At 39.3% G+C, this 17,686-nt stretch overlaps 1 non-coding gene across 1 annotated transcript; it reads left to right on the forward strand.

Moving 5' to 3' along the window:
- Window positions 1-3,133: 3,133 nt before the first annotated feature.
- LOC111820335 (U1 spliceosomal RNA) lies at window positions 3,134-3,301 on the forward strand. The gene has a single exon (XR_002823894.1). It is a non-coding gene; the product is annotated as a U1 spliceosomal RNA (small nuclear RNA).
- Window positions 3,302-17,686: the final 14,385 nt, after the last annotated feature.

Here is a 17,686-nt window from a genome sequence, read left to right on the forward strand (position 1 = left end):
CCATTGTCATAGGGCAACATGTGTACCAACTGTTAAATGAGAAACTATTTTGTTCTGTAAGTCTTCATCTAAAGTGAGAATAGCAGCACAATTGGAAGAGTGTAGTCGATGTCACTGAACTGTGCATGTAGAAATTTTTGAAATGGTGTATCTTTGGCAATGTATATTTTCACCAAAAAGAAAAAAAGAAAGGTCGAGAAGGGACAGGGTTGACATGTTGTGGGGTTGTTAACCAATGTCATAAAACAATATGTGTAACTACTGTTTCATGAGAAACTGTTCTGTAAGCCTTCACCTGAAGTACAATTTAAAAAAAAAAGATTGTCTTGTTTTGAGGCTTTTAAAAGTAGGATTTATCAACTACCAAATTCTTCTATACAATAATCTTAATATTTTCTTTAATTGATGGATTAAATTTTTTATTAGCATCCTATCTTATTCCAAAAGATATTTAAGATGACATAAAGGGATACATAAAATATTCCAACAAATTACTAATTAAATATGTCAATGAATCATAAACAACAAATTATCTGAGAGTGAACAAGAGAAAACAAACATGGGGCAAAAAACTAGAGGTAGAAATTAGTAAGCTGAAAAAAGTAGTTATAATATTCTTTTGAGCTACAAATTTTGCTCTATGACAGTGAATGGGAAAAGGGAAATCTGATTGGTAACACAATTTATGGTATTCATAAAATAAGAACAAGTCAATTTCTCAAGATAAACATGACTATTCTTTATACTAGTACCAGAAAAAAGAAATGTTATTGAGGGGCTTTATAAGGTAAAACGAACAAAGACAGTTACCGTTAAGTCAATTCTGACTCATGGAGACCCCATGTGTGCAGAGTAGAACTGCTCCATATGGTTTTCAATGGTTGATTTTTTGGAAGTAGATCACCAGGTCTTTGAGAGTGTGAAATATAATAACATGATCCCATAGGAAGATTCATAGAGCAATTCTCAGTACAAGCTCAAGGCAACACACCGAAGACAATTTCGGAGCAACAATTCTCAAGGGGCCAAAACAAAATACTCTGTAAATACATCCCTCCGCTCTTTTAATTTAATCCAGTGATAGAGTTCATCCATTCATTCATTTAACAAATATTGTGGGGACCTACTACATGTCAGACATAGGTATTGGGAATACAGTGGAAACAAAACATGAAGGAATGGATGAAATGTGAATCTTTCTGAAATCATTCAAGGACATTGTTTCTCTTAGTTGGGCTTTTAATAGATACTTGAGTAACAAGGAACTCAAGAATGTAATCCTTGGCAAAGTAGCTAGCAACTCTTTTATGTTGCCAATTAAGGACAGATTCATATGCCTCCTGCAGGGAAGAGCTGTGGTTAAGACAGATGGCTCCTTGTGAAAAATAAGACACTTAGCAAAGATATTTTGTTGAAGGAAAGACATTCCACTTCCTCTCAGAGGTAAGTGAGAAAATTTTCATAGGCAGGGCCAAGATTATCCTTAGAAAATAATGAATGGTCAAAAGGCCTCAAATTTCTATTCCTGATAATTTGACAATAATATTAAGTTGACAAAAAATTACAAGGTAGGTGTATCTGAATGCCAATCTCATCATAAACCACTATAGAACACAGAGGTTTGAACTACTCTCTGATATAATCTCTGAGAACTACTTGTCAAATGTATACCACAGTCACTGGACAAGGTGACATGCTGCATGGATTCCTAATAATAGTGTAAAAGTGGAGAGTGAGCAACCAAAAATAATGTTTAAACAATTATCTTTAGGAGGAGCCAGTAATTAACATAATCAATTGTACGTCAAAGGTCCTACATTATGATTGTATCATGTATATCTATAAACGAACTTCCTAGAAATCCATGTTGTCTGTGGAGTAGTTTCTTTTTGAGCAGACTATATCCTGATGGGCCTGCCTACATCAGGTAACCACAAAGAAGCATCCCAGAGAATTTACTGGGTTTAATTATATTAATACTAAATAATACATTCATCAAAATGGAGTTATTGATTGTACATCAAAATAATAGTTTTTTCATTGATATTGAGCAGGGAATATTATTGTTATTATTATTGTTGTTATTTCACTGTCACTGATCAATAGGATAAGCTGCTCTATGAAGACTACCCCTGGAAAAGAGAGTAAGGATGTCATTCCTAGAAGGATGTATCCCTTAGTATTTGCTATGTCAAGGAAACATACATCTAATTAATACAAACATCGTGCCAATTTAGGGACTCCATTTACTAATGCAAATTAATCTATCAGTTCCTAGTTCCTATGCACTGTTATTTTTTGTAGGGGATGTTGTGATAAAAATCTCTGAATCCACATTAAAAGCTTGTTATTTATATTAAAATCATAAAGCTTGGCCCATGGATTCTTATTAAATCAAAATATGACCACAGATCAGAAATATTGCAGAATTCTGAACTTGTTTGTAATTCTCTTTTCTTCAAATATCTGAAAGCGAATGTAACAGTGGTCCAATAGTAAACCAGCTCTACCTAATGCTTGCCTATTCCCCATAAAGAAAAAGTTGTATGTCTGGCATATAGTAGGTACTTAGTAAATGTTTATGGAATGAGCTCCAATGAACTCTATAATTTAGGAAGGTGGAGGGTTTCCTTCACCTAAATAGACAGACTACATTTTGAGCCCTTGATGAAGAAATAGATGTGAGTTAATAAAGGGTACAGTCAGTAAATTCCAGACTAAGGGAAATCATTGGACAAATGACCTTCTTTCTTTAATAAATAAATTTTCAAGGAATGAAAAAAGAGAGAGAGAAAGAGGGAGAAGGAACCTAGAGATTTAAAGACACTTAACCCTGTGGAGAAGTTCTACTCTACACACATGGTGTCGCCCTGAGTCAGAATTGATTTGACAGCAACTAACAACAAGAGACAAATCAACCAATTGCAATGTGTAGCATAAAACCTGGTATCTTCAATAAATATATTTTTTATGAATTTAAAAAGAGTAAGGGAGAACCTAGAGATTAATATGAACTTCAACAAAATTAAAAACTTTGGCTCCTCAAAAGACTTTGTTAAAGGAAAGAAAAGACAAGCCACAGGCCGGAAGCAAATAATTGCAAAACATGCATCTAATAAAAGAATTTTATCCAATACTTACCTGGCAGAGGAGATACCATGATCACGAAGGTGATTTTCCCAGGGCGAGGCTTATCCACTGCACTCCAGATGTGCTGACCCCTGCGATTTCCCCAAATGTGGGAAACTCGGCTGCATAATTTGTGGTAACAAGATTTAAAAAAAAAAAAAAAAGAATTTTATCCAGAATATACAAAGAATTCTCAAAGTGTAATAATAAGAAAACAAACAACCCAGTTTAGAAAATGGGCAAATGAATTCGATACTTCACAATGAAATACTACTATGTATCTATTAGAATGGTTAAAGCCAGAAAATCAAAAACAAAGTTGACAATACCAAATGCTGGTAAGGATGCAAAGCACCTGGAGCTCTCGTACATTGCTGGTGGGAATTCAAAATGGTACAGTCGCTCTAAAAAATAATTTGGCAGTTTCTTATAAAGGTAAACATGCTCTTTCCATATGACCCACAAATCATGCTCTTGGACAGTTACCTAAATGAAATAAAACCATTCACTCAAAAACCTGTTTGCGAATGTTTCTAGAGGCTTTAATCACAATTGGCAAACTGATAACAACCCAACCGTCTTTCAACATCTGTATGATTAAACAAACTGTGGTATATTTACCCAATGGAATATTGCTTTGCAATAAAAAGGGAGAAATTACTAAATACATACAACAACATGCAAGTGAAGAAAGCTAGACTCAAAAGGCTATGTGGTATGATTCCATTAGTATGACATTTTGGAGAGGCAAATTGTAGGAACAGAAAACAGAGTGATGGTTGCCAGAGGCTGAGGATGGAGAGACGGATTGAGTACAAAGGGGCAAGAGGGAAGTTTTTGGAGTGATGGAATTATTCTGTATTTTGATTGTGGTGGTGCTTACATGACTGTATATGTTTGCAGAGACCGATAGAACCATATACTAAAAACGGTGAATTGTACTATATGTAAATTACAGCTCCATGTCATAAAAGAGAAATTTGGGAGCCATATCAACTAATTCCAATGTGTGGAATTAATTTTGTTCTTGATTTAAAAAACAAAAACTTTAAGCTTGTAAGTGGCCATCTAACATACTCCACTAGTCCCATCTCGTCTGGAGCAAAGGGGAGCAAAGAAAACTAAAGACACAAGGGAAAGATTAGTCCAAAGGACTAATGGACCACAACTACCACAGCCTCCACCAGACTGAGTCTAGCACAACTACATGGTGCCCAGCTACCACCACTGACTGCTTTGACAGGATCACAATAGAGAGTCCCAGGCAGAGCTGGAAAAAATGTAGAACAAAATTCTAACTCACAAAAAAAAGACCAGACTTACTGATCTGACAGAGTCTGGAGAAACCCTGAGAGTATGGCCCTGGATGCCCTTTTAACTCAGTTCAGAGGTTCACCCTTCAGCCAAAGATTAGACAGGCCCATAAAACAAAATGAGACTTAATGGGCACACCAGCCCAGCAGCATGGATAAGAAGGCAGGAAGGGACAGGAAAGCTGGTAATGGGGAACACAAGGTCGAGAAGGAGAGAGTGTTGACGTGTTGCGGGATTGGCAACCGATGTCACAAAATATGTGTATTAATTGCTTAATAAGAAACTAATTTGCTTTGTAAACCTTTATCTAAAGCACAAGAAAAAAAACTTTAAAAAAACTTATTAGACAATTGGGGCTATTTGAACACTGTCCTGATGTTTCATGATAATAATTAATTATTATTTCTAAAGTGTTGTGATAAAAATATTGTGGATGTATTTATAGAAATAATCTATCCCTTTTAGGGATACATAAAGAAATGATATGAAGCCTGGAATTGACTTCTAAATCATTCAGGTGGGTAGAGCAGAGGATACAGATGACTCAAGATTTTCCATGAATTTATTATGATTGAAGTTGGGTGACGGGTACATAAGGATTTAGTATACCAGTTTCTCTACTTTTAAATTTGTTTGAAATTTGCCCTGATAAAATATATATATTTTAATTTGCATTTTCTTTTTTAATATAGAGTGCCCTCATTCTATGGAAAAATGAAAAAAATATATAGAGAAAAATAGAGTCAAGGCAAGAATGGAAACTCACAACATGAAGGCTGCTTTTGTAGTTTCTGCGATGGTTCTGAGCACACCCATTGGCATCTTAATTGGAAATCCATCAAGTCTGGCATCAGTTTGTACTTCTTCCAGATGCTGGCTCTACCACTAAGCTAATGCTAGCTTAATATTAAGGTATCAAGTCCTGAGTTTCTGGACAATTATTAACACAGATTCACTATAAAGTCTTAGACTTTTGTACATTTCTGTCATTTGTTGCTGTCTGTTATTAGAAATGTTCATTGCTTTCTAGTTTTAGGTGAGGTTCTCTTCTTTTTAGTACACCTGTACCTACTGCATGAATCTTATGTCATCTTACTTCACAATCTTGAAAATGTGAATGTATGATAGGAGACGAAAGTAGACACATATACAAGATCTTTTTGCAGAGTGCTTACTGATTCTATGCAACAAAGTCTTGCTATGGTAGTAACGTTTATTAATTAAAGAAATCATGCATCCTCCAAATGGATATGTCTCTGTTTTCCTATCTCAAGAGAGTCAGGGAGGACTAGAAGCTGAGAGAGAGATCCAGAGACATGAGGTAGAAGGTCATGACCAAGCAAGTGGACCAGGGCCAGCCTGGCCCGGGCTAGAGGAAGAGACAGCCAGCAACAGCCAAGCCAGAAAGAGCTGGCATGGGAGTGCGAGTCATGTAGCCAGAGGCAAACGGGTGTGGGCAGGTCAGAGCAGAGTGTGGCTTCTCAGAGTTCACAGGACAGAGGCTCAGCCCTGCCTTCTCCTATGACCACGGCTGTATTTCAAGGGCCAAGTCCAATTGCATTGCTCCCCAACACACACCTAGCGCTTCTGAATGACAGTAAATTCCTTAGTTCTTGCCTCTTCAGCAGCTCATTCTGAGTCTAAAATTGATAACAACATTGATCAAGTATTTAATTAGTCAGGATTAATTGCAGAAACACTATCTGTAAACATCTTGGACTTATTTCTGTGGGAGATGAAGGATATGTTTTTAAGCCTAAAATCCTTATTTCCAAACACGAGCTCAAAGACTTTTTTTCTGTATTAAAAAAATAGTAACTATGGTTTCTTTGTCACGTGGTTTATAGTAGAACTTTATTATGGCATGGTTTATCAGTTATTTACATAAATATATGCCCTGTTTATAAATTGAGGCAAATAAAGATCTTGTTCCCCAAAGAATAATTATCACAAAATGCTATTCAATATAGATGACTTTTTAAGGTGCTTGTCAATTGAACATTAGAAATTATCTTTATACCCCACTTTAATCCAAACTCCATGATCAAATGTTTAGTTTTACGTTTGTTTCCCCTTCTAGGATCCATTTGTCCCCACAATTGCCGTATCTCCCGTTCCATTGAATGTGCTTGTCCTTGACCCACAGATCCCTAATGTGTAATAACAGATTCAGGCCATAGTTTCTAATCTGTTCATCACCAAGGCCCCCTTTAAAAACTTATCTCCTTGCCTTTTCTCCCCATGCTCACAGAGACTCAAAGTTCTAAACAATTTTGTTGCCACACAGAGAAGGTATAATTTCACTTTGCAAGGAAATACAATTGTTTATTAACCTGTATATAATGTGATATAATGTATAGCAACTATACAGACATAGATAGGTCATACAGGGTCACCTCATTTGGATTTGCAGGCTGTGCACTGCACAACTCCAGAAGGAAAACACTCTAAGCACTCTGAAAAAGGAGGTATCATTAAGGTACAGTATTTCCTGCTTTACAATGCAAAGTGGTGGGTCAAAGTGGTATGGCTGCCAGAGAGAAGGTCTGCTAAGTCCCAGCTGCTCTCATTCTGCCAGTGATCAACACCATGGCCTTGGACAGGCATTTGGTATCTGCATTTGGTGTCTGCCTTCATTTGTGAAATGATGGGTTTTGATAATCTCTACTGTTCATTTTATACACTCATCTGTTTTTTAGAACTCCGATATTCCTGAAACAGTGTACAGAATTAGAAGATCCCAGGGTGTTTTCAATCGCCTCATATGTGTACGACAGGTGGACAATGAATAAGGAAGACTGAAGAAGAATTGATGCCTTTGAATTGTGGTGTTGGCAAAGAATATTGAATATACCATACTGCCAAAAGAATGAACAAATCTGTCTTGGAAAAAATACAGCCAGAATGCTCTTTAGAAGCAAGAATGTTGAGACTACATCTCACATACTTTGGACATGTTATCAGGAAAGATCAGTCCCTGGAGAAGGACATCATGCTTGGTAAAGTGGAGGGTCAGTGAAAAGGTGGAAGACCCTCAACGAGATAGATTGACACTGAGTCTGCAACAATGGGTTCAAGCATAACAACAATTGTGAGGATGGCGCAGGACTGGGCAGTGTTTCATTCAGTTTTATATAGGGTCGCTATGAGTCGGAACCGACTTGATGGCACATAACAACAACAACAAGCTCTATTTCCAGCTCTGTGGTGACTTGCTGTGTGACCTTGGGTGCCTCATTTAAATGCTCTTTGTCCCTGTTTCCCAAACTGCTAAGTAAGGATAACTTGGGTAACTCACGAGATGGATAGTGAAGTTATTACAATTTGTTGTAAAAACACGTTGACATAATTTTAAATGTATTATACAAATGAATGGTGCTTTCACCTGAAATTGATTTAGTTCAGTTGTACTTATCAAGATCAATTCATGTGACTTTTTGGAAAGAACTTGCCTCTGCTAATGAAAGCAGCAAAGCAAAAGAATCATATCTAAGCCAGGACTTCAAAGCAGAGGCTAGAGCAGAGGGGTAGACAGTAAGAATATTTTTCCTGACCTGACGCAGTGTGGTCCAGTCACATTCCTTTGGGCTCAGGACACCTGTTCTTACAGAAGCAAAGTCTAGCTGTGGCTGGGAGTTTTCATGGGCCTTCTCAGCCTTGCTTATGCCTCAGAGCCCCGCAGGGAATAAAGAGGACTTTCCTGACCAGATTCCCCTCTCAGTCACTTCCTTTAGCACCACCACCCCACCCCCCCACCTGCCCCAGCCCTGGTCCTAAAATCTGTGTCTCTTCAGATATCTTGGAGTCCCTGGGTGGTGCAAACGGTTAAGTCCTTGGCTGTTAACAGAAAGGTTGGAGGTTCAAGTCCTCCCAGAGGCACCTCAAAACAAAGGCCTGGGGACCTACTTCTGAAAAATCAGCCACTGAAAACCTTATGTAATACAGTTCTACTCTGAAACACACAGGGCCACCATGACTCGACTGGCTCAGAGGTCAACTCAAGGATGCATTGATGTCATCTATGCCACGTCAGGGCCCTCTTAACCATGAGCTTCAACAGCAGTTAGATCAGGCGCATTTACTTTGATGTCCTTTGTATTAAGACCAGCCCTGCAAAGTACTATTTGCCTGTCTCTTTCTAAAGTCTGCTGTCCCCATTTTATAAATGTTTATGTTCTTTTACAAACATTAAAAGCACTTAACCAAATGTGGGAAGCAACTGAAAGTTATTCTAGTGCTGAGGCGTCAGTCTGCTCTATTTCTCAAAGGAACATTATTGTGTGACCTCACTAAAGAAGGGAAGAAGTAGAAGCATATGCTGTTTATAATATTTCTCTGCATGAGATTTGCTGAGAAGTGGTGAGGAGAATTGGGGTGTGGCCGGCTCATTCAACTCTGGAATGTCTGAGAGAGACTTGGGGTCAGATTAAGAGCCTTAAGAAGATGAGGGACATTCAGGTTGTGGTGATAGAGGCTTTGATGAGTAACCCATGTGGGTTTGCTTGCTTCAGAAAATAAGCATCTGGTAAGAGAACTGCAAGTCAATTTGGAGCTAATCTAGTATTTGCATGAGTGTGTTTCTTTTCAAGATCTTGTTCATTAAATCACATTATGTGAAAGTCAGAGGTCCTAGACTATGTTCCTGGCTTGGAAATTGATTTTATTGCCCTTCCTATTTACAAATTATGGATGATATGAAATCATAATCCTCAGGGAGCATAAAATGCTGGTGAAGCTACCTCCAGGAGTTCCATGAAAAACACTTTAAGGGCAAGTACTTTGGTTCTTCCTTTGTGTCCAGGAACTCAAGAAAACATCTACATGGAGCAAAATTTGCCCTGGGATGTCAAGGCAAATTGAGGATGATGATGTTAGTATTGCATCCTGTCAGTACTGATCATACTTCATTTCAATGGACAATTCATATAGAAACAGACACAGATTTAGACTTAAGGTTGTTGGATGGAAGATTGGCATCCCACCAGAATTCACACCTGGAGAAATAGGAGGTATTCAGAGTTAAACTTTGGAGGCCCCCACCCAGCGGCAGATTATCCCATAGGCAAGGTAAGCACGTGCTTACCTTGCTTCCAGATCATCTATACTGAAGAATTTCACATTTTTTTCACCACATCAAAGATTCTGCTTTTAGGTATGGCTGGCATCTGTCTCTCTCCCAACCCCACAGCACCTTCCTACAGAATCAAATCTTCTTTTCAAATTTGCAATCCCTGACAGGGACGGATTACCCAGTAAGCGAGGTAGGCATAGGCTTATTTGTGCTTACTTACTAATCTGTAGTGAACAATTTCAAAGATGTGGTGAAACCCATGTGAAATGGTTCACTAAAGATTAGTAAGTAAGTACATGTAAGCCCGTGCTTACCTTGCTTACTGGGTAATCTAACCCAGCCTCCGCCTCCCTTTTCAAACTTTCCACCTTCCTGAAGCCCTAAGAATTTACCATTCCCATGCCTCAGAACCTTTTCTGCTACCAGCTGTTCATAATCCTTCTAAATAAAGTACCACCTATTCCAGGGTTATCTGCCGTTTAATAGGTGACCCCAGAAGACCTCATAACCATCAAAGGAATAAATTTATAGTGTTGTGCTCCACCAGAGGACTTCTCTTTCAGACAGCTGGGTAGACCTCAGACTTCCCAACCCTGAGTGAGAGGACAAGAAGAGGCCTATCTCCAATACAGTTTTGTTTTCCTCATGCAGAAGTCAGTCTGAAGCGGGATCGGGGGCTATTTGCCAAGTAGAACACATGAGCTTTATTGTAGCCTCTCCTTTGCAAGCTGACTGGAACAGAGAACATCCTTACCCTTTAACCCTTTGAATACTGGAGAAGAGAATTAGAAGGGCACTTTCTTCCTTTCCAGGTCTTATTGTTTCCTCATCCATGCCCTGAAAGACATCAAAATCTTCTCTTGATGAGAAAATTCCCCAAAGTCTGCATTTTCACCTTCAAGACATATAACTTGACCTACCTCAAGTGGTCTTTAACATCAGCCCATAATTATTGATTTGTTTACACACATCTATTTTCTCCTGCCCCATCTTCCGCACTCTGAACATATCTTGAATCACGTATATAACTAAAGAGACATGAAAGTAATGCTGGTTCATTTGTTTATTCATGAAATTTTTGTCTTAGAAAGACCAACTCAGCTGTCCCCTCAGATTGTTCCCTGGAGTGGAAAACCGTCCATTGCCTCAGTGGACCTGCTTGCTCCTGCGCCCAGAGATGTGCCAAGGCAGCTGTGGGTGGCTGTGCCAAGATAGCCCAATGTCATTATGCATCCTCTTTCTTTTATTGCCAAAGTGTAAGGTCAGACAAGAGAAAGGTCCGCTGACATCTCAAAGTAAAAAGTAATAACAATTTACAATTATTGTTGTAACACAAATTTCAGTTAGCAAACATTTACTTAGCATCAACTATGTCTTACTGACCTAGGCTATGGGGACACAGAAATAAACAAGACAGACAATAGACCTCCCCCTACGCCCACTGGGGTTACCATGTTTGCACTACCAGGCTTAACGGAAGGACTCAGCTGCAAGTCTTAATGCTAGGACTCCGCTGCTCTTCAGAGGCTCCTCTCAACAGGCTGACTCAGTTGTTTCTGAGTTTTCACAGGGAGTTTGTCACATGCGCTCAGCAATAAATCCTCTCATCATCTTCTGCCCTGACTTCTTCCTCAGTGGCCAGTCCCTCAAGGGAGGAGCTGAGCCTCCGCCCTTCATGAGGAAATGGTTCCCCCAGCTTCTGCATGTATCCTGTAACTCTGTCAGGCTCTGTAGCAAAGTTGCCCCATGGTATTATATGAGTGGGGAAGAATTGCTCTGCCAAAGATAATGTTGCCATTTGTCACTTGGGCTTCAAGCAGCACTCAACACCCCTCTCAGCTTCTCTTCACTCCAGCTTCCTTGCCTGACTTCGTCTCTAGGACCTGGCTGAGGAAAAGACGCCCAACACTATTGAGTGTTCGCATATGCCAGGCACTGTTCCAAGCACTTTACATGTATTAGTTCATTTAACCTTCACAATAGCCTATTGGGGAAGAAGTACTATTATCTTTTTCATTTTTGATATGAAAAAAGTAAGGCACGGTATATTAGTTACTATAATGGATTGAATTGTGTCCCCCAAAAATATCTGTCAACTTGGCTAGGTCATGATTCCCAGTATTGTATGATTGTGTACCATTTTGTGATATGATGTGATTTCCTTATGTGTTGTAAATGCTATCACTATGATGTAATAAAATGGATTAAAAAAACAAAATAAAACCTGTTGCCATCAAGTCAATTTTGACTCACAGTGACCCTACAGGACAGAGTAGAACTGCCCCCTTGAGTTTCCAAGGAGCTCCTGGTGGATTTGAACTGCTGACCTTTTGATTAGCAGCCATAGCACTTAATCACTACACCACCAGGGTTTCCAAGATAGATTAGTGGCAGTTATATTGATGAGGTCTACAAGATTACATAGTGCTTAAGTCTGTCTCTTTTGAGATATAAAAGACAGAAGTGAGCAGAGAGACATTGGGAACCTCATACCACCAAGAAAGCAGTGCTGGGAGCAGAGTGTTTCCTTTGGACCTGAGGTTCCTGTGCTGAGATGCTCCCAGACCAAGGGAAGACTGATGCATCACAAGGACCTTCCTCCAGAGCCGAAAGAGAGAGAGAAAGCGTTTCCCTGGAGTTAATGCCCTGAGTTTGGACTTGTAGCCTACTAGACTGTGAGAGAATAAACTTTTCTTTGTTAAAGCCATCCACTTGTGATATTTCTGTTACAGCACCACAAGATGACTAAGTCAGTTACTATTGCTACATAACAAATGACTGCAAAATTGGCAACTTGAAACAACACACATTTGTGATGTCCCATTTTTGTGGGTCAGGACATGGCTTAGTGGTCTGATTCAAGATCTCTGCCTCAAGGTCTCTCAAGAGGCTGCAAAGAAGGTGTTGGCCAGGGCTAGGGGCTCATCTGACTGCTTGTCAGGGAAGGGTGTGCTTCCAAGGTCACTTACATGGTCGTTGGCAGAATTCAGTTCCTTTTGGGCTGTTGAATTGGGGGCCCCAATTCAACTCTTGAGTGTTAGCCAGTGGATGCCCTCAGTTCCAGTCATGTAGGCCTCCCCAACATGACAACTTGTTTCATCAAACCCAGCAAGGGAGAGAGGTGGCCAGCAAGACAAAAGTTACAGTCTTTTATAACCTAATCATGGAAGTGGTATACCATCACCTTTGACTTATTTCTATTGATTAGAAGCAAGTCTCAGCTCCTGCCCACACACAAGGGGAGGGTATTACACAAAGGTATGAATATACTAGGAGGCATGGATCACTGGGGGCCATCTTAGAGTCTATCCACCACACACAGAGAGGTTAAGTAACTTACCCATATATCGGCAGCTGATAGACAATTAAGCCAGAATTTGAGCACAGGAAAACTGTGCTCCAGAGGAAAAAGGGGCTCAAATGGTTTGGAAGCCAGGCTTCCCATAGAAATAAGAATATAATGTATTTCTATTTTATCATCTTTTAGATGAACCACTAAAACAAGCATTACTGAAGATGTGGGCTTTTATGTTGATTTTTTTTTCCCCCACACAGGTTTCCAAAAGAAATTGAAAACAGCATCATGCAGCTTTCACATAATTATCTAGATTTCCTGGGAGCTTTAAAACATTCACAAGATATGATGACACTATTTCCTCCATTCTTACATGGAAACTGCTATTGACTCGAGCTAAGTAGCAACTTGGCAGTCAACTCTGACTCATAGCAACCTTATGTACAACAGAACCGAACATTGCCCAGCCCTGTGCCACCCTCACAATTTTTGCGAAGTTTGAGCCCACTGTTGGAGCCACTGTGTCAATCCATCTAGCTGAGGGTCTTCGTCTTCTTCAGTGACCCTCTACTTTACCAGGCATGGAGTCCTTCTTCAGGGACTAGTCCCTCCTAATAACACGTCCAAAGTAAGCGAGATAAAGTCTCACCATCCTTGTGTCTAAGGAGTAATATTCTGGCCGTATTTCCTCCAAGACTGATATGTTTGCTCTTCTTCAGTCTATGGTATGTTCAATATTCTTCACCAACACCATAATTCAAAGGCATCAATTCTTCTTTGGTCTTCCTTATTCATTGTCCAGTTTCCCATGCATATGAGATGATTGAAAATACCATGACTTGGGTCAGGCACACTTCAGTCATCAAAGTGACGTCTTTGCTTTTTTAAGATTTTAAAGAGGTCTTTTGCCGTAGACACGTCCATTGTAATATGTTGTTTGATTGTTGACTGCTGCTTAGTGGAGTAAGTACTTTATGGAGTAAATCAAAAGTGGTTTCTCCCAGATTTTTAATCAATATTAAATTTCTCTGAATAATGAGAAATTTATATGTAGAAATTAGACAGTATCAGAAAAAAAGAAATTAAACATTACCCCTCAAACATGTTCTTAGCTTAATAAATTTAGGTATATATTTCCACACAGTTCATTAAGATGACATCTTCATTACCCACACCTGAGTGAAGGCTACCTGTTCATCTGGTTGCTCACAAACTAGTACCACCTAGTGGCAGCCACCTGAAATGCAAATATAAGTCCTCGTTTGGTATCCTCAGGGGGATTGGTTGGTTCCAGGACCATAAAATGGCGTAGTATTTGTATACAACCTACATAGATCCTCCTGTATATTTGAAATCATCTCTAGATTACTTATAATACCTAATACAATATAAATGCTATGTAAATAGTTGTTACACTGTATTGTTTAGGGAATGATGACAGGAAAAAGTCTGTGTTTTTTTGTTTGTTTGTTTTTGAGTATTTTTGATCCATAGTTGGTGGACCTCGCCAATGAGGGACTGGAGGATGTGGAGGGCCAACTGTACAACACCTTGGAGGCAGTCAACAGGCTTTGTTGGAATTGAATTCATTTATTTGTTCCGTTAACATATATTGAACCCCTATTCCATATACTGGAGGACTGGTGGTACAATGGTTAAGAGTTCAACTGCTAACCAAAAGTTTGGCAGTTTGAATCCACCAGCCACTCCTCGGAAACCCTATGGGTCTGTTCTATTCTGTCCTATAGAGTCACTATGAGTCAGAATTGACTCAATGGCAATGGGTTTGATTTTTTTGTTTTATTCCATATGCTAAGCCCTATATTAATAAATCTAATTGTATAAATCAAATTGTAAAACATTAAAACGCACATGACAGATAATGTCTATAACAGTGTCCTATAGCAAGTCTGTGGTATACAGGAACAAAACATGAGTTATCTACTTTTTCCAACATTCCAGGCTGCCTTGGTTCAAATTCCCTTGATTGTTCTTATAAAGCTGCAAAGTTGATTTGGGGTTATGAACATTATCCTTGGCAGGCTGTTTCTAAATTACCATATAATTGTATAGTAATTGTCATATTCTGCATACTTCAAATGAAGTTATACAGGAAATATAATTACAATTATTAGATTCTAGACAATGCCAATTAGGTGATTCAAACTGGCTCTTTCTTTCTCTCTCATAACCTGTTAGGAGAATATCATAAGAAGGAATAGTATTTCCCACCACAGTTCCAGAGAGTAATTCCAATTGTCCCATGATCTCACAGCTGCAAATCAGCCCCCACCCACTCAAACACTTGTCTTTGGCTAATGATGCTTTCCTTAATTAGCACATGACTTAAACTTTAGTCCTGACTTATCATTGCTTTGACCCCTGGGCTACCTGAATGTGGACTGGACTAATTGGGAAAGAAACTCTGCTTGAATACAGATGCTATTTGCCTTGGCATTGAACAAAGCGGACAGTGGTTTGTCTGGCTGCTGAATTTGCTTTAGCAACTGAACTTGCTTTCTCTGAAAACTTCTCTCTTACAATCTAGCCTGGTGTCTAGGTTTGTACTTGTATTTGTGGTGTTGTTTTATTCTTATGATTCTTATACCTTCACCAACTTGAGAATGGCCTCTAGAAAAAGCCACTAGGAGTTAAACTTTGTCTGATGGTCTGCAGGGTGTGGTTTGAAGAGTGCAAAAGGCTCTCCTAATTTTTCTGCTATTGGTCAAAACTAGTACTGCCCTTCCCGCCTTTTTTTTTTTTGCTTTAAATTCCCAGAGTTTATGTCACACTCTGGGTGTTTAAGCCACAAAGATGATGACTCTGCTGTAGAAATCTGTGCTAAAAAACCATGTATAACACAGAGGAGGGCATATTTGAAGAATCGCTAGTTTCTGGCTTAAACACCCAGAGGAGTGACACAAACTCTGGGAATTGAAAGCAAAAAAAAAAAAAAAAAAAAAGAGGGAAGGGCAGTACTCTCTAATCACCACTGAAGATTTAGATTATTACTCTCTCTCTTTTTTAAATAATATTTTATTTTGTTTTCGGTGAAAGTTTACATAGCAAGTTAGGTTCCCATTTGACAATTTCTACTCATATATTGTCCAGTGACATTAGTTACCTTTTTCACAATGTATTCTCTTTAATTCTATTCTGGTTGTTCCATTTCCATTACTCTAATTTCCCTATCCCTTTATCTTCTCATCTTTGCTTTAAAGTAATTGTTGACCTTTTATAGATAGCTTTTTAATGGGGCAATGTACTCATGGGTAATATCCTTTATTTTGTGTGCCAATCCGTTATTTTGCTAAAAAGTGACCTCAGGAGATCGTTTTGGTCAAGATTTAAAGAGTATCTCAGGGCAATAGTCTCAGGAAGTCCTCTAGTCTCAACTGGTCCAGTAGGTCTGGACTTTTTAAGAACTTCAGTTCTGTTCCTCGTTTTTCTCCCGTTCTCTCAGGATCTGTCTAACGTGGCCCTATTCAGAACAGTTGGAGGTAGTAGCCCAGCACCATCTAGTTCTTCTGGTAGATTATTTCTCTTGAAAAGGCACCAAGAAAATGTTCTCTGTGGAGTTAGAACACAGGACAGAAATAAAAAATGGGGATAAGATGAGATGAGAGAAGTACATATTTTGTTTTGCAAGTGACAAATTCATTGAACATCTCCAGTGTGTATGGTGGTACACTAGATACCAAGGGGGGGATCCAAAAGCAATGGAAAACCTGCTTCCAAGGACTTGGGAGATAATCGGTGAGCTGACACACAGATTTGTGAAACAGCTAACAGTGCCATGTGGCACACATTGAACCACTAAAAATACTATGTGTTATAGGAACTCCTAACAGAGGACATGGGATTGGAGTTGTATAGATAAGAGGAAGGAATACCAGGTACTATCATAACATCAGCACAGCCTTGCACTTGGTCTATGCATAGTGTTTGGTGGAGAGAAGAAGGAAATTCATCGGGCTAAATAAGATTTACTTTTGGCAATTGAGCACGGGAGTTGAGACTTTACCCCATCGGCACTGGAGAGCCATTATAGATTTCTGAGCAAAGAAATCACAAGATGATATGGGCGTTTTCTGAAGAACTGCGTTGACGGTGGGTTGGAGGTGGGGAGCACTGGAGGAGGAAAGACTTGTTAAGCAATAGCAGAAATCCAAATTTACCTAGGCTGGTAACTAGAGATGAATGTGAAAGACAGGAAGAAAGTGGACTGGAAGGGTGATTTTTTTGATTGCCTGGCCTGTGAAATGACTACGATGGAGGCAGCAAAGGAGACCTTGAGGTTTCCAGCCTGAATGACTCAGCCTGAGGAGGGTGACCTATTGTCAATCAGGTGACTTAGTAAATGGGAAAGACCCAGATTTCAATAAGTATAATCATAGAATCATGGGATTTTAAAGTTGGAAAGGGCTTTAGAGATCATCTATTCTACATGATCATTTTATAGGAGGAGGGGAACTGAGGCAGAGGAAGGATACGTGACTCAGTCTAGGACAGTGAGCATATAGTAGGACAAGAGCGTAAGGAGAACAGATGTCCTCACCCACCAGGTGAGTGATTTATATATATATATATAGAGAGAGAGAGAGAGATACAGATTTATATCAAGGAAATGGCTCATGCAGTTGTAGAGGATGGAACGTCCCAAGTCTGTCAGGATAGAGGCTTCTCCTGATTCATATAGCTGCAGGGGCTGGCAAACCGAAGATCAGCAGATTAGAGAGCAGGGCTCTTGCTCACAGGCTGCAAAGATCAATGAATCCCAAGATCAGCAGGCAAGATTGCAGGAAAGCTGCTAGCTCAAGTCCCAAGAATTGGGGGTCAGACCAACAGGAGCCAGCTGGAGGATCCATTATGAACAA

The sequence above is a fragment of the Trichechus manatus genome, unplaced genomic scaffold (genome assembly GCF_000243295.1).
Source record: "Trichechus manatus latirostris isolate Lorelei unplaced genomic scaffold, TriManLat1.0 scaffold00002, whole genome shotgun sequence".
Lineage (NCBI taxonomy): Eukaryota > Metazoa > Chordata > Mammalia > Sirenia > Trichechidae > Trichechus > Trichechus manatus.